The sequence below is a fragment of the Coptis chinensis genome, chromosome 3 (assembly GCF_015680905.1).
Source record: "Coptis chinensis isolate HL-2020 chromosome 3, ASM1568090v1, whole genome shotgun sequence".
In the NCBI taxonomy this organism is placed as follows: domain Eukaryota; kingdom Viridiplantae; phylum Streptophyta; class Magnoliopsida; order Ranunculales; family Ranunculaceae; genus Coptis; species Coptis chinensis.
The window spans coordinates 44,175,039-44,193,951 of record NC_141458.1 but is presented as its reverse complement, the minus strand read 5'-3'; the positions used below and the strand labels follow the sequence as shown (position 1 = coordinate 44,193,951).

General features: G+C 37.9%; 2 long non-coding RNA genes across 3 annotated transcripts; both read right to left on the bottom strand.

Annotated features, from left to right (window-relative positions):
* Positions 1 to 9,005: 9,005 nt before the first annotated feature.
* LOC147509743 (uncharacterized) lies at positions 9,006 to 9,701 on the bottom strand. Its single transcript, XR_015216628.1, has 2 exons — positions 9,474 to 9,701; positions 9,006 to 9,333 (listed from the first exon to the last, which is right to left on the bottom strand). It is a non-coding gene; the product is annotated as an uncharacterized LOC147509743 (long non-coding RNA).
* Positions 9,702 to 9,804: 103 nt separating this feature from the next.
* On the bottom strand, positions 9,805 to 13,561 carry LOC147509742 (uncharacterized). 2 transcript variants are annotated; one of them, XR_015218599.1, is made up of 4 exons: positions 13,271 to 13,552; positions 13,053 to 13,176; positions 9,969 to 10,447; positions 9,805 to 9,900 (listed from the first exon to the last, which is right to left on the bottom strand). It is a non-coding gene; the product is annotated as an uncharacterized LOC147509742 (long non-coding RNA). The 2 variants fall into 2 exon arrangements; XR_015218598.1 differs by lacking the exon at positions 9,805 to 9,900 and having other exon boundaries at positions 9,907 to 10,447; positions 13,271 to 13,561.
* Positions 13,562 to 18,913: the final 5,352 nt, after the last annotated feature.

The window sequence follows — 18,913 nt, the reverse complement described above, 5'->3', positions numbered from 1 at the left end:
CTACAACCTATACTAACATGCCCAACTCGCTAAACAACTATTAACAACAGATAATAATGTAAAGCAAAATTAAACGCATACCACAACACAAAGATATACCGTAGTTCGGCCAATGATGCCTACTTCCACAAAAGCTCGTCTTTATATAAAGTGGGAAGGAAGATTACTATCTCTCCTTTCAGTCTCTCACCTTACTAGATCACTCTTATCTCTTTACAGGGTTGTATCTCTGTAAAGGTTATCTCTCAATCTTGATAGGTTTCAAGATTGAGTTTTCTCTCCCTGGTTGCTTGCTTGCATTAGTTCTTAGTTTTCCAAAACCTTGATTTTGTTTTTATAAGAAAAAACAAATTTCGCAGTTACTGCAGCAAAGCCCACGAAAAATAGTCTTGGGCATGGGTCGCGCCTCGGGCAAGAGCACTCTGAGCACGGGTCGCGCTGACAGTACTGGAGGTCTTCTACGGCATGGGCGCAGGTCGTGCCTTGATCAAGGCCAATCTGGGCGCGGGTCGCGCTCTGACATCTCCACCCAGAATGAACTTCTTCTCTCTCTCCTCATGTGAGGGATAAAGCAAACAATCTCCCCCTCCCGAACGGTGAGGGGGGCTTCCTCCATGCAATTTCCAAATCAACAGGAGGAGTGTGCTGCCATTCCGGCAATAGCACAACAAACATCAAACTTACCTTTCGGTAAGACTTTGGTCATCATATCCGACCCGTTCTTGTCGGTATGGATCTTCTCGATACACAAATGTTTGTCTTTGAGTACTTCTCTAATCCAATGATAACGCACGTGTATGTGCTTGGATCTAGAATGGAAACTCGGATTCTTGCTCAAATGGATGGCGCTCTGACTGTCACATAGAACTACAAACTGTTTCTGGTTTAGCCCTAGTTCGTCGAAGAACCTCTTCATCCATAGCAACTCTTTGCAACACTCAGTGGCTGCAATATACTCGGCTTCTGTAGTAGAGAGGGCAACACACTTTTGCAACTTTGATTGCCAAGAAACTGCTCCCCCTGCAAAAGTAACCAGATAACCAGAGGTGGACTTCATCGAGTCAACATCACCTGCCATGTCTGCATCAGTGTAGCCTTCAAGTAAGGGCTTACTTCCACCAAAACACAAACACGATTTAGAAGTGCCTTTGAGATATCTCAATATCCACTTAACACCTTCCCAATGCTCCTTCCCCAGATTTGACAGAAATCGGCTTACAATGCCCATGAAAAAAGCTATATCCGGTCTTGTACACACCATTGCGTACATCAAGCTGCCCACTGTGGATGCATAAAGAATCTTTTCCATCTGACTCTGCTCATGCTCATCCTTTGGACACATCTCTTTGGTCATACGAAACTGGCCACCAAGCGGACAACAGACTGGCTTCGCTTGATCCATGTTGAATCTCTTCAACACCTTCTCAATATAGCTTTCTTGAGAAAGCCACAACTTCCCACTCTTTCTGTCACGAGTAATCCGCATCCCAAGTATCTGCTTTGCTTGACCCAAATCCTTCATGTCAAAAGACTTACTCAAGTCTTTCTTCAGCTTGGATATATTGTTGATGTTTGGGCCAACTATCAACATATCATCCACATACAACAATAGCACTATGAAATCCCTATCTGGAAATCTCTGAACAAACACACAATGATCGGAAGCAGACTTCTTGTATCATTGCTTCGCCATAAAGGAATCAAACTTTATGTACCACTGCCTCGGTACCTGCTTCAACCCATACAAGCTCTTTATCAGCTTGCATACTAGGTGCCCTTGCCTTTGACCTCAAACCCCTCTCGCTGGTCCATGTAGACATCTCCTTCAAGGTCTCCATGAAGAAAAGTTGTCTTAACATCTAGCTGCTCAACCTCTAGGTTCATACTTGCGGTCATACCCAATACCACCCGGATAGAAGTCATCTTTACTACAGGAGAGAAAATCTCATCAAAGTCAATTCCTTCACAACAAGGCGAGCTTTGTGCCTTAGGTGAGGATTGTTCTCCTCATGCTTGACTTTGTATATCCTTGCGGTTTCTCAACTAACTCATAAGTGTGATTCTTATGGAAAGAATTTATCTCGTCATGCATAGCCTTCAACCACTTCTCCTTGTATGTACCATCAAGTGTCTCTTGATAGTACATAGGTTCTCCACCATCTGATAGTAGCATGTACGTATATGGTGGATACCTGGTTGAAGCTAGTCTCTCTTTGTCTAACCTCCTTTGCCCCATCTGCTAGTGCCTCAGGAGGATGCACTTCTACTTGCTCTGGTGGTGGTTCATGCATCTCATCTGCATCTTCTATACCAATAGGTTCTATCCTATTATGAGCAATAGGATTCTCATCATGAGCTTCAGGCTCATGGTTCTCTACATTCTCAATGCCTTCTGCACGTTCCACAGTATGTACTTCTGGTTCTGAATCAACAAGATCATTGGTGAAAGCCTATAGCTTCTCACCTTCCTCAAAGTCTGCTATGGTTTGGTCTTCCAGGAATACAATATCTCGACTTCGGATTACCTTCTTGTTAATCGGATCATAGAGTTTGTAACCAAACTTTTCATCTCCATAACCAGAAAAAAATGCACTGCTTGGCTTTGTCATCAAGCTTGGATCTCTCATCCTTCGAAATATGTACAAATGCCCTGCACCCAAATACCCTCAAGTATCCATAATCAACATCTCTGCCTACCATACTCTCTCTGGATAGTCACTATTCAGAGGCTTTGACGGCGATAGGTTGATCACATGCACGGCTGTACGCATTGCTTCTACCCAGTAGTTTCTCGGTAGCTTAGAGTGAGATAACATGCATCTTATCCTCTCTACAATGGTACGGTTCATTCTCTCTGCTATTCCATTCTGTTCCGGTGTCTGGGAACGGTCTGCTCATGACAAATCCCATGACTCTGGAAATACTCTTCAAACGGCCAAATATACTCGCCCCCATTATCTGAGCGAATACACTTCAACAACTTCTCAATCTCTCTTTCCACCATGCTATGTAATTTCTCAAACACGCCAAGTACTTCATCCTTGATCTTCAGACTATAGGCCCATATTTTCTTGACGTATCATCAATGAATGTCAAGAAGTACAAAGCTCCCTGGTGGGACTTTACTCTCATAGGACCACATAAATCAGTGTGCACTAGTTCAAGGACATTATCCTTTCTGTTAGACGGGAATCTTTGGAAAGACACCCTGTGTTGCTTTTCTACCAAACAATGAGTACATGTATTTAAATGTGTACCTTTAATGTCTGGCAAGGTCTTCTGCTTAGCAAGAACTCCCACCCCTTTTATGCCCATGTGACACAGTCTCTTGTGCCACAGTTCGGAGGAAGCTTCTTCTTCTGCCGCATTCACTTCTGCTTTACACAAACTAGCCTCGTGTTTTGTAAAGAGAGCAAGTTTTCTTCCCTCTGCTCGCTACAATGGAACCTCTCGCCGGTTTCCATACCCCATTACCAAACGAGTTTACAAAGTTATCGCCATCTAATTTCCGGCCAAATTAGACTTAATCTGAATGTCGAGGGGACATGTCTTACATCCTTGAGTGTCAAGGTGTAGCCGACATTGGTTTCTACATGAACATCTCCAATGCCTATAATCCTCGAGATGCCAGCGTTACCCATCCTCACTTCAAAGATATTCACCACTATAGGTAGTGAAGAATTTCAATGCAAGTGTGACGTGATAGGATGCTCCTATATCTATCACCCACTCGTATCCTGACATGAGGTACTAAGACAGCACATACCACAATCTAATACAATTCCCACTAGATCGTCGACTAGTGCAGTAGTATCTCTGCCTGTGTTTCCGTTCCTCTGCACCATGTCTTCATGTACACAGCTATTCTTCTCATCCCTCTTCAGTGTTCTGCACTCATATCTGAAGTGGCCCTTGGTGGCACAATAGTAACATTGCCTCTCGGCCTTAGGAGTTCTAGCTTCACCCCTAGATTTACTTCTGTCATCACCTCTAGAACGAGATGGTTTTCTGCTTTTACCTCTCCCCCGTTTCTCTGTGAAAAGGATCTCTGAGTGAGAGAAGCTTCCTTTTGAACTCCTTCTAGTCTCCTCATTCAACAAAGACGTGGTAGCCATCTCAATGGTAACAATTCCATCCTTGGTTGCTCCATGTAGAGAGACTGTTAATGTCTCCCAACTTTCGGGTAGAGAGCCTAATATAAACAAAGCCTCAACTTTGTCTCCCAAATCAATCTTCATCAAATGCATCTGATTGATGGTATTCTATAATTCGTTAAGATGCTCAGACAATGAAGAACCTTCTTGGTACTTCGTGTCGGCAAACTTCTTAACGACCAGCACTTTGTTTCCACCCGACTTCCTCTCATAAAGGTCTTCGAGTTTCTTCCTCAAGCTGAAGGCTGTAGTCTCTTGGGACACATGGTGAAAGACACTGTCGTCAATCCACTGTCGAATGTATCCAATCGCTTTTCTGTCAAGCTTTTTCCACTCATCCTCATCAGTCTTTTCTGGTTTTACTCCCCTATTCTCAATGGGTAGTGTCAAGTCCTTGTAGTATAGTAAGTCTTCCATCTTGGCGTTCCAGATGGTGTAGTTCTTTCTATTCAGACTCATCATGCGAGTGTTCACGGACTTGTCCATCTCTACAAGTTATTTAAACTCAAATATTCTCTCAGGAGTTTTGTCAAACACCTTCCAGCCAAGATTTGGATAACACCCTAGGCTAATCTAACCAAGGCTCTGATACCACTTGTTGGGGTTTATACTAATGCCAATCGATTCCCCCACTACACAGATAACTTGTATTTGAACACAATTCAACTCCAGACAAATTCCAAATATCAACTACAACCTATACTAACATGCCCAACTCGCTAAAACAACTATTAACAATGGATAATAATGTAAAGAAGAATTAAACGCATACCACAACACAAAGATATACCATGGTTCGCCAATGATGCCTACTTCCACAAGAGCTTGTATTTATATAAAGGAAGTGGGAAGGAAGATTACAATCTCTCCTTTAGGTCTCTCACCTTACTAGATCACTCTTATCTCTTTCTGAGGTTGTATCTCTGTAAAGGTTATCTCAATCTTGATAGGTTTCAAGATTGGATTTTCTCTCTCTGGTTGCTTGCTTGCATTAGTTCTTGGTTTTCCAAAACCTTGATTTTGTTTTTATAAGAAAAAACAAATTTCGCGGTTACTGTAGCAAAGCCCACGAAAAATAGTCTTGGCGAATGGCAGCGCTTCGAGGCAAGTAAACAATCGGAGCGTCGTCGTCGCGGATGATTTGAGATTTGAGGTCTTCTACGGCATGGGCGCAGGTCGCGCCTTGGTCAAGGCCAATCTAGGCGCGGGTCGCGCTCTGACATCTCCACGCATAATGAACTTCTTCTCTCTCTCCTCATGTGAGGGATAAAGCCAACATCAAGCCCTTAACCAGTAACCTGAGTTATCATCAACTGATTCACTAAATTCTGCATAAGGATAATTTGCTCTTGCATCTCTTCCTTTTCAAGGATATGTTGTTGCATTTGTTCTCTTATTGCTCCATGCATCTCTTCCCTTATCGCTTCTTGCATTTCTTGCCTAATATCGTCTTGCATCTCTTCCCTTACATACTCAATGCTTGAAACCTTTCTTGATATTTCTTCTACTTGTCGCTCTAGCTACACAACTTTCTCCTTGCTTTCTGATAGGATACCCATTTGTGATGGAGTAACATCAAATCCAACTCCTCTAACATGACCCTAACACTCAGGCCCAAAAACTTGTGAAATTGCATCATCTTGGAGGGAGGAGGAAGAAGATTATGATGCCGTGTCCTTGATTTCTTGTATTGTTTTCTAAAAATTTGGGTAACACCAATTAACAATAAAAGAGCAAAAACAGGGACTCACCCCTCTGAAGGAATGTATTCAGAAAATCTTTATCTTACCATTTTCTCAGTTACTTCTGCATTCACAGGTTCTCCATTCTTTTTCGTATGTCCATTTACCCAGACATTTGATCTCGTTATGGAGGAGGGATCTGAACTCTCCTTTTTCTAACATAAGAGAAACTTAAACAATTTAAACATTTGGTTTTATGTACTGTATAAGCATGGAATTCAAATATTCAACATCGACATGAATTACCATTTTAGCCTCTAGACGTGCATATCCTAGTCGACTGCTTGTAAGGGGAAGTGTGTGTTTCAACTGGATTTGTTTGAATATCTTCCTCTTTTCCTGCAACATACATCAATAATATTAGTCGATATTTCATCTTCCACGTATAATCTACCAAAAACAGTGAACGTACGTGACACACTTGGTATTCATGTGATGAATGTTTCCTAACAAATATCTTCCATATTCGACGGTTCATATCTTTAGGGCATGCAGCAATCCTATCACGCTTATTATCATGAGCATCAATTAGGGCATTTAGTCTTGACTTTGATGTTCGCCATAAGCCTGAGACTTCTTTTAAAACGTAATTCCTTGCTTCTTCTTTAAGAACAAACTTTTGCTACAATTTCAAATAAAAGCAACATTTATTATTAGTACTAAAATAATAAACATTTTGAATATGAGAATTTTTCAAAGTAGAGTACCTTGGTCATTGTCCACAAATTGTTTTTAGTTCTTTAGAAACCTTCCTCCAATCATCAATATTTATATCTCTCTTACAGTCGCTCCCAAGAAAGAGACCAGTTTATTGGACTCATCTTCAATTGGTTGACCCCTCTCGTTGAAAGGAACCTTCATCCTTTTGGATTTTTCTGTAGCAACAGTATCACATGTAGCACGACCTCTTTTTTTAGATGGTTTAGTAGAGGTACTTGTGTTTGCTGGTTCAACAATTGTAGGAGTGTTAGATCCTCTATCCATTGAGTCAATGCTTCGCTCTGTAACACGAAACATCATGTATTCAAACATTAAACAATGATGACATTAATAAAGAGCTCTAATAAATCTTAAATTAAACGTTTTACCCATGGGGCTATCGTGGAACTTCCCATTGTGTAATTAACATCGCCAAGAGCACGCAACAAAATATGCATAAATTGTATCATCCGTCGACATTAAGCCGCATAACATACAAAATATTACACAATGAGCCACACGATAATTAGTTTGGCATTAGCATTAATCTAACCAGTTTGGTGGTAAACTCAATACCACCGGAATCATGCTTATATATTAATTGCATCTTATACGCTAGTTGTTAGGACAACAAACGGCCTCTATCATGATACATACTAATAAAGATGCAAGTTATAGTGTGTGTTTTTTTTTTACGTGAGCCAATATCGAAATAAACGGGTTAATCTCAAAAAGTTGAGATTTTTCCCTGCTTGCCTTTCATAAAAAAACAAAGAATTAAGTATTGTCATGATTTTGGAATAAATAAAAACACAAACTTTATGCAATAACCTTAACTATTGTCACCAAAACAAAGCCATACCCCACGATATATTAATCTGCCAAATACCAAAACACTCCAAAACTCAAACTATACAATATTCAAGTATATTGAGAGTGACCAAATACAAACTTTAGAAAAAGTAGCACCTTTGAAGATATGGTTATGTTTTGTAAAATGAGCTACTATCAAACTTAAGTATATGAGTTACCAAAAAATAAAAAGTATATGAACAAAAACAATTAGTACCTCAATATACTTGCCAACTCATCCTCTTCACCATCTTTGCCAACTTATTTAGCAGTAAGAAATGCAAAACCTCACAAAATTTGCTGGATCAATGGATTTTTCAGAGACCTGCTATCACTTAGCGTAAATCTCGAGATGGTTTGCAACCCATGCTTGCTTTGTGCGAATGATTGCGTGAACTGAGAAGTACCCGTGATTGTGGATTTTATAAGAGTCGGCATCCCCTAAACCAGGCCACTTGATAACTGTTTTAACTCCTTATCCACTTTCACAGCCGTGCGTTTGCATTGAACTCCCTAATTATAGATTGTAATAAAAAATCGTTGACCCATCACCCAGTAGAGGACCCGGTCTTTTGTCGCCACCCAAACCCGCATCGACCCGACACCGTTTCTACGCGGTCGGGCTATGGGTGTAGGTTATATGCTCAAACCCAACCTGTCAACCCGCCGGACCCACACCGTATCAAAAGTTGCTGACCCAACCCCGTTGATAAGCACAATTTCAAGACTCTAACTCTGACATTTTGAATTTTGTTTATATTTTGTATAGGCAAAATCTAGAGTACGTTGGATTATGGGTACGCATGTAATCTAGGCCCTCCACCAGCAAAAGGTGAGGGTGTATTGCATGGCAAAGTACTGGATCTAGGTTGTCTTAGCCCCGCGCATGACGCAGACCAACAAGATGCTAGAATTCCTCTTTTATAATTAACTTTTGTAGGAATTTGGGAGATAAAAAACTTATGAGTTCAACATTAATTTAAATATTCAAGTTTGAACATTGGGCAAATATCAAGAGTTCAAATTCAACTTTCAAATCTTGGAAAAGATGAATCATTCATCATTGTATTAATTTCAAATTCTTTTAGTTTATATTTTATCAATATATTTTATTGTTTTCACTACACCATAATGACCTTTTTGTGGTTTCAAAATGGTGTCAAAAATTTTTGTGACACCATTTTGGCGGCCACAAATATGGTGTCACAATTTGGCGTCATTTATTTTTGTGACGCCATTTTGTCATTCACTATTTTTTGTGACGTCAAAAGCCACAAATTTTGTGATGTCATTTTGACGTCACAAATATTTGTGACGCCAAAATAGCGTCACAAAAAATAGTGACGCCAAATTGGCGTCACAAATTTGTGACGGCTTTTTGACGTCACAAAAAATAGTGACGCTAAAATAGCGTTACAAATTTGTGACATCGTTTTGGCGTCACAAATATTTGTGACGTCATTTTGGCATCACTAATCTAATTTTAGATTTTAAAAAAATAATAATAATAATTTGCTCTCATACATACACCCTGTAGAACTGGCCATCTATACACATCTATAAACCAAGACGACACATTTAAAAAACAAATAGCTCCATAAAATACACAAATACACCATCATTCTCATTCAAGAATATAACATTCATTCTATCACTTTTAAAGTTCTCTAGTCACTAGCACAAACACAAACACTAAGTACTTACATTTTTCAAAAGAAAAATACAATACAAAAAGTACATTACATTGTGCTTACAACTAGCTAGAAATAAAATCTTGATAGAAAGTTTCCAAGTTTCCAAACTATGAGACTTCCATCAAATTGCCGAAATTGCCGACCATTTAAGCTATATCTTGCATCATTAGCATTGTGCGGATCACTAAATTCCTGTACAAAAAAGGTAAAAACAAGGAGAAACATATGAGAAGAAACTTATAGCTGTGTAATATTCTGCTTAGAGATGCTTGAAACACAACTGAGAGAGAGAGAGAGAGAGAGAGAGAGAGAGAGAGACCAAAAACACTTACAATAAAGATGAAATCGTGCTTCAGATCCACATCGCGTACTCTGCGGAAACGGTTGCCAGAAACAGTAAGGCCATCATGACTTAAGTACCAAAGGCTTTTGATACTTAGCCCTTCACAGAAGAACTAAACATCAAGGGCACCAACAGCGACCCCACCACCAGCAGCAAGCACCAGCAGGTCTATGGATGCGATGTGAGCCAACAACAATATTGTCCTTTCAGTGGATGTAGTTATCGCAAAGAGTGTAACGAATTGTATCAGACTGAAAAATAATGATTAAATGACAAACATTATACATTACCCGAAGTTCGGTATTTGGAGAGAACCTCTCGCTTCGACTTTCCTCTTCCCAGTGAAGTATCCGGATGAAAGTAGAAATGAAGGTAGGTTGTAATCAGTGCAGAGATCAATATGAATTTGGGAACCCCTATGACACAAAATAATGTTTAATCCATAGAGCACACCAAGAGAGAAATACAAATTGCTACTACTTACCAAACAAGAGCAGTGTGTATTAACGCATAGGTGGCCTTCTCACTAAGCAATGTTCGTCCTTTCTCAGACTCATTGGTCAATGATAATAAGTTGTGACTCATAATTAATTATATCATGAATAAACAAATATTAATTTACATGTTTGTACACATCTACAAGCATATTTCGATCTTATGTCAAAAGAGCTCATTAACTCCACAAAAAAATGAGGCAACATGCATAACAATAAGACTACAGTGAAGGATAAATCACTAATCATAGGAAATGGAGAAAAGAAGCCTACAGTCATAACAATAACCACATAAACAGGTGTGCAATAGTCAGTGTTGTACCATACTCCTTTGCAGCGTCTACTGCCAAAACGTTTGCCTCGCCATTTATCCTCTTCATCTGCTCCTCATTACCAAAACCTCCAATAGTTGAAACAACTGCAGTAGCCCCAATGAGAACATCATCCCAATTTGTGTAGAAAACATCCCCTGCATGAATTGGAGTTTGGACGCTTAAGTAATTCAAATGTTAACACAGTACATAGTATGCTCACAAAAGAAACCAAAAGTACAATTTATCATCTTCTGTGTCAAGATACATGTGAGAATTGTACCACTTTTATGTATATACATGAAGCATACTTAGTACCTTTAACTCCTTTAAGGCGTTAAATCAATATTCGTTGGTTAATGTGTGAGTTTGTTTAAGTTCTTTCCTTCCCACTACCAATATCTGTTCCCAGTCTCACATAATCATACCAACGACTTCTTCGGTTGTACATCATGCTTATTTTTTTTCCTTCAGACAAAATGCATCTGACCCCCCCTCCCCCCCTTCCCCTCTATATTTAAAACTACCGTGAAGGACAACACACAGACACACGGGTATTAAATAGGTGTGTGTGTGCTAATTTTCCTCCCTCCATGACCATTGTCACCAAAAATCAGTTCATGGCAGCAGCGACACCAGCAGCAGCAGGTCCATGGCAGCAGCGACACCAGCAGCAGCAGGCACCAGTGGCAGCAGCAACAAGCAGGCACCCAGTGGCAGCAGCAACAAGCAGGCACCCAGCACACTCCACCAGTAGCAACAACACCACACTCACACACTAGCACCTCCACACACACTCACCACACTAACACTTGCACACACTATCACCTGCACACACTCTCACATACACCACACTACCACCACCTGCCATCCCACACTCACACCACATATACTAATGAAACGATTTGGTATGAAGGAGATAAATTTTGAACCGACAAGTAAAGTTGTTGTTGAAGAGCAAGTCGGAAGATACCAAATGGTCAAGCAGCAACAGGGTTAATAGTTTAGATGTCTCCCTATTATAATATTCTTTAGTGTACAATGGCTTAATTAGCTTATATGTCTCCAAGTTTCTGAATTTCCCACAAAAGTGTTAATAGTTTAAAATTAATGCGCAACCACGAGTCTTAATTAATTATAACCAACAAGCACATGTGATTGTTCAATGGTAAAATAAACAAGTTGAAATGAAGGAATACAAGAGTTTGAAAAACTTATAAACGATAACAAAATAGTCATATTGCTCACCTCGCTTTGGCAGCAAGAAAAACCACTGGACACACTCATTGGTCCTCAAAGAAAAAAACTGATTTGGTTATTGTGAGATATTGATTTCTTTGAAGGCATCAAATCAAGGACACCCCAAACATTTGATGCAAAGAGATGGAGAAGAAACACAAATGGATTTAAGATATCGTCTAAAAGTCTGTAGTGGGAGCTCTCAATCTGGTTTTCAAATCTATCTCACATTCTCACTAATTTGGATTGTAAAGCTCATGAATTCAATGATCTATTCGAAATACACTTGCTTCACAAAATCACAAGATCACTTGGACTTCAGTCTTAGGCTACCCCACATTTTATGTGGCAAGACAATGACGACAAAAATTCTAGGACCAAATAAAAAATTAATAAAGGTGTCCATGGAAAGTTCTCAAAGTATCACTAGTCATTGCTTAACCTAGAACCTAACCACTTGCCAATTTCTTCTTATGATTATCGATTATCATAATAAAGAATGACCAACTCAACATACTAGTTACTTCTCAAGACCAAACAGTCACAACAACAAAAATAAAGGAAAAGCTCATTATTCAACACTAAGACAAACAAACTAACAAATGGTATGCAGTCCCAAATTCCTATGATCTATTCCTATACCAACAATGTTACTCATAAAAGAATGACAAGTTGATTAGTCATTGTTAAACAATCGACCACTCTAAAAAGTCAGTATGTACAAGAGGTGTAGGCTTTGTTCTCCATGTAATATATCTAGTCTATCTCACATACCAAAAAGGGATGAAAAAAAAAACTTTTGTAAATGTCAACTAAGTGAAAAGCAAAACATGTAATAAACTTAAAAAACAGATCTTGCTGATTTACTTAGCTTGACCAGGGTAAAACTTCGATCGACTTCCATGTGCAAGCAAAAACCTATGGAAGGGTATTGAAACACATGAACAAATTATAAACCCATTCCAGCACCCCAAATAAAAACTAACCCCAATTTCTAATGCTCATAATACTCGAGGCATCAAAAGCGAATATATATAACCTGGTTTCTGTAAGCATTGATTGTTTATCTTTGTTAAGAACAGGTCCAATAAGCATTTCCCAAAATACTTTCCAAGCAAAGTCAAAATTTCACTGTCTAAACACTTTAAATTACTATGTACGCCAAACTGTCAACAAAATAATATCCGAACATTGTTGAAATATTCAAGAACACTTCTCAAACAGGTTAACCAGGTAGCCGTACAAGAATTATATTCCAAGGCACAATAAAAAGCCATAGCAACGAGTGTTATTAACTTATTACAGGTAGCCATGGTAGATGCATAATATACAAACACAATTCAACTCAATAGTAATGTATACAGAAGTTAACTAGAACGACCACATGCACTTTGCCTGAGTAAACATTTTATTCAGTTCCAATGCTCAGATGCTTTCAAATGAGATTGTCTCGTCTATTTATAGTTTTGAGGGGTCGAATTGACAAAGTAAAGAGCATATGCATGGAGTAGGCAGTATTTTTACCCAAAGCAAAGCTTTTCCTCCAGCTTATTTATTTCTCCTTGAGCCTTCTCTTTTCTACAGCATCAATGAAATTAGAACTCAGTCTAATTAAACTCCCCAAGTGACCTAAACCTACAATATTGAACTTTAAAAAAAAGGGAGAAAGAAGTTATCAAAAAAGCAAAATTTTATGAAAAATTGATAGTTGATTGAATGAAAAAGGGAAGAAAAGAACTAACACTCGAATCTGCCAAGCAAAAAATATAATCAAGGGAATAGACCGGGTCGTCTGCTTCCTCGATGCCTCCATCATTCGGGAGAACAAATGAGAGACTTAGGGATTTAATTGTAAAGAAAGGATGTAGTGAGAAGAGAGGAGAGAGAACAATTCGAGGGACTGATTCGACTTTCAGAGTTAGGGTTTCGTGATTTAGGTTGGGTGGTAGAGAAGAAAAAGTGGGAGAGAGAGATCAGTTCGTGTGAGAGTTGGGTTTCCACGGGTTGCTTTTCTTTTCAATATTTTTATTACAGATTTGTGACGCCTATGAGCCGTCACTTTGGTTTATTTAATTTAAAATAGATTAATTCGGATAATTTTGGAATTATTAGTGACGAAGTTTTTTATAAGTGACGCCAAATTAGTGTCACAAAATTCCATCGACGCCATTTTACGCCACTTATGAAAAAAAAAAACCCCGGTGTCACAAAAAAACTGTTATGGTGTAGTGAATTTGTACCATAGATCCTCGCTCCCATCTTCATTTTATCATGATGTGGACAATAATCAATTTACAAATGTTAAATCATGAAAAAGAAACTTCAAATCCTCAAATATGGTTTTGGGTTTAAATTCAAGTGTTTTGTTTTTGTTTTTTTTTTCATTGATTGATTATATTGTTTTTCTCTATGTTGTGAATTGGATAGATATTACCTGCAGAATTAGTATTAGAAAGTTTTTATTTTTGTAGTAAATAAGGATATGATCTTGGTCAGAGCCCAATCAAAGCCTGAGCCCATGACCTGAAGATGGCCATTTAAAGATGGACATATTGGGTGTTGACATTGTTAAGCCCACATGAGTGTACAAAGACATTTGTATGCATTGTCTACACAAAAATATCAGAATGATATTTTAAACTAATCAAGCTCAATGATCTTTTTCAGCCAAATATAACTATACACTAATTAAAATAAAGTTTTTGTGACGCCAAAATGGCGCCACAAATAATTTTAGTGACATTATTTTGGCGCCACAAATATGGTGTCACAATTTGACGTCAATTATTTTTGTGACGCCATTTTGGCGTCACCGAGTATAAAAATGACGCCACAAATATTTGTGATGTCAAAATGGTGTCACAAAATGTTAGGCATCACAAATTTTGTGACATCGCTTTTGGCCGAAAAAATATATTTTAGGAAAAAAAAAATTATTGGTTGTTGTGACCTTTACAGTCTTGCACCCCTCGTAAAAGAACTCATTTAAAACACCGGGGTCCACTCTATAGAATACAAAATTACACCATCAATCCCATTCAAGAATATATAGTATTCATTCCATCCCTTTCAAAATTTATGAAGTCACTTGTAGAATAAATACTTATAATTTCCAAGCGAAAGTACTATGCTACATTACATTGTGTTTACAACTAGCTACATAAAAAGAAAGTCTTATTAGAAAGTGTCCAAGTTGTTGCGATATAGACCACCTCCATTCTTCAAGGCGAGACAAACCAATGCCATATGCTTTGCCTGTTTCATTTAACAGAGTTTAGATAGACTGATCTATTTAAATTATAACAAGAGATAGTTTAGTTCCAACATATTTTTACACTAAAGATAGTCAAAACATACTAAACATAAAACTTCTAGGTTTGAAAACGCAACAAAAACCGGTGTCAAAGGCAATGTCATAATGTTTCACAATTTATTTACACTGGTGAATGCATTGAAGTATTGGTAAGCACAATAAACCACAAGTTACACGAGAAAAAGAAACAAAGATTTTTCAAACCTGAACTTAAAATATATGAAAATAGTCCACCCCTTATCTCCACATCTTCATGGCCTTGCACATTAACTCTGTAGTTCCCCATCCTTAGAGTCTCAATTATCACCTATGAAGTAAACATACATTTAAGGTGCCGAGAAGTGATAATGAACTAGGATATATAACATTAGTAGGATAAAAACTTATCGACTTTAAGAAACCCATATTATGAGAATTTGTACACATGCATTCATTTAGACATTAACATAGATGTTAGTATAATTAGCTAAGATACTTTGCTTTTAGTATGGGTATGAGGCATAAATTTTCAGGTTTAATCATAATAACACACAAGCAACTGTGTTTTTAGTGAAATAACACAAGCTCGATTGTGTTTTAGTGAAGTAAGAGTTCATCTAATCTTATATCTTGTGCAAATGGCAAAGACATATAAGTAGTCAGTCCAGCGCAAAGGTTCTCCCTATTCGATCTTAACACTTTTTAAGTTCATATATAACAAACTATAAATACCATTCAATTGACTATAAATAACATAAGTAGTCAATCCAACGCAACTGTGTTTTTACAATTGACAATCAATTGTAATGACTATAAATACCATTCAAAGTTATAAGCATTACTAAAAGAAAATCATAAGATAATGAGTAAAATAAACTCACCTTCATCTCAAGGGCCTTCAATGCTAATGCATATAGCTTTAGTGAAAGGAATATAAACCAAACCGCTCATCAACATCACTTTCCAAATTCAAACCTTCATCTTCACAACAAATTGTTACTATTAAACCGTAATTTAAGTTAATAGCAATGCGATTGTTTCAAAGAATTATCAATCATCCAAAAAAGTTTCTTATTAGGATGTCAAGTAATTCAACATGCTCAAAAAAAAATAACTCAATGATCGGGATGGCAATATATTCAAATGTGCAACATATCATATATATCGACGCCGGGGCTCGAGTCCCATTTGCCTAACAAAAGAGTAATGACTAAAAAAAAGATGACAATAAAAGTTTTTTCAACCATTACCACAAAGGAACAATGAGATACTTTGTGGGATGTCCGAAGCACCTTTGTGAATTACACTTACAAGAAGTTATGCTCATTTCGGGCTTACTTTGCCTTTCCTTTCGCTTTGACGAGGATTCTTTCCATCCACCACCTAGGCGAGGAAGCCTATCCAATCTCAGATTCGTCTCATGAGTCTAAGACTATAGAACTTACTTGATACCTAGATATCTAGCTACTAGGAACAGACCTAGCTAGTCGATTCAAAGGAAAGAGCGGATAAAACAACGGATAAGTAGAAGCGTAAACCTATTATACTAGATATGCATTGCTCTTGGAGTCTAAGACTTCTAACTCTTTAGCCTCGTTGGACTCAAGGACATATCAAATATTAACTCAATGATCGGGGCCACATAGTTAAACGCACTTTGGTGAACGCCTTCCCTTCCGTTAGGTCATCCGACTTAGAAAGAATCCCTCCTAGGATTCAAAGAAAACCGAGCAATGATTTTAACTCGACAAAGAAAAGGTTTTGTTCATTCCAGAGCAAACTGGACTCAATTCGAGTTGCTTAGCTACAATGCATACTAGCTAAGCTAACTAAAAGAGCAATTACCGAATGCTAGAATAATAACATTTGTATGCAAAGTGGGTAAATTCCATTATCGAGCATTAAAATAGGGAAAGACAAGCCCAAAATTTAGTGTGTGTGTGTGTGTGTGTGTATTGTGTTTAACAGTTTTGAAACGTATTTAATAAAAAAACAACATATGAAAATAAGTAAATAACATCATATGAATGTTCCTCGTACCTTGTCGTACACTGCCTAGTTTATCTCATATGAGAACAGCTCCTCCATTGTCTTAGGAATCATGTCAATCAACTGCTTTGCATCCAAAAGGTTTTTGTTATCTTGTGTCTTAACACGTTCACTCTCCCTGTCACGGTTAGTTATCTTCTCCTTGTAGTCATCCCTCGGACGATGTCTGGCCTCATCATTGTGATCTCACTCACGCTGGCTTGAACTGTCACTAGCTCGTCTACTTCTGTCCCTTTCAGCTTCATTTCGTTCTTTTGGGTTAACATTTGAAATGCGCTTTGGCAAACTCTAATGCCACAACCAAATTAGGTGGTGGTGTCCTGGAACTGGGAGTTTGGACATCTTGCAGTTCCTCCGTTGAGTAATCAATAGGAACCAAGGGCCTCATTTTCTTATCTTTATCCCCATCATCTTCATCTTCTTCATGGAATATTATAGAAGGTACAACCATTTGTTTACTCGAACCCACCGAATCGAATCCGGTTTCTTAGTAGGAGGCTAGGAGCATTACTACTCTGCTCGGTATATGGTAAAGGAACGGCAAGGCAGTTGAATCATCTCCAACTGTTTTTCATTATCACATCATCTCGTGAAAAGTAAAGTTGAGATTATAAAATAGATAAGAAAACAAAAGAGCAAGGGACGAGAGCAAATAAAATAATTAAAAGGTACGATAACTAACTTGAATGATTCAGAACTTGAAAGACGCTCTCATAAGAATGTTCAACAACAACACTGGATCTAAAATCAGCAGTAGCTTCTTCTAGCAATGCTGATTTTTCATTTTCATTACACTGTTTTACGCACATTTACTACAACATACTATACATATTCCACTCCCTTCTCAAACTTTGACAGGTTATCAATTGGAACTCATGCATCACATAACAAAGAAAAATCAGAACAAAACTATGAAAGACTAACAATACAATTGAAATAAAAGTCCCCCTACTTATTCAAATAAATGAGTCAAGCCAAATTACGATTCTTGGAGACTGAATGAGAGAAGTTCTAACCTTAGAAGTCTTCACCTTCCAAAATCGGTTTTCAATTCTTAAACCGTAAGTCTTATTAGAGCTACAAGTAAGCTGATTGTCGGGTTGGAAATGCAGCCCCATCATGAGCATTGAGAATTTACAATAGCATTGATCTGTTTTCCGTCATGACTGCAACAAGATAGTGATTTTATTCATGCACATTCAATACCTTGGTGGTAGAGCTGCCTCAATAGATCTTTAGCAACCTATAAACAATGACGACAAAACCAATTTCGGGGGTCAAAGAAAATATTTGAAGCCTCTAAGAACCCCACAAAACTTCATCCATTAAACAAGTACTCCTCTTCAATTACCAAAGGAGTCGACATTCCTAAAGGAGAACCTTTCAATTTTTGAGAACCACCCAATTCCCTCTTTACCTTTGATAAAAAAATTAACCAATCTCAACTCCAACTCATTAATCAATATTTAGCAATCAAAGTCACATACCCTACAATATTCACATATAACGATACGGTTGCCGAAATAATCACTATGTAAAACTATTGTCACCCAATTTGTGTAAAACAAAATGAAATTTTGATCAAGAATAGAAAAGCAAATTAAGGCTAGAAAACACACCAAAGGGACGAGTTGACTGTAGCAGGGATATGGCAACACCCCACTGTATAGTTTTTCCTGCCAAATAAAAATGAATAAGATAGCAAGTAAGGGGTTACGATCAAATGATTATGCCTTAATAAAAGTAATGTCTTTCTTTGGAAGCATGTGTAAGCGTCAATAACAATTAACAACGAATAGAGATGCACTTTAACAAATGCGCCCGTAAAAGCTTCTCGCAAAGAGTCGAGAAAGATGTTAAAGTCTACGATAAATGAATAGGTTCGGATCTTTAATAGATGAGAAAGATCGAGGTAACTTGTATTAGTTGCATAAACTTATTGACGATGTGATCTTTGGTTTGTAAAAGCATTTATGTAGTCCATCTACCTAAACCTTGCCTTATTTACCAATAACTAAATAAAATTAAAAGAATGCATCTTTGA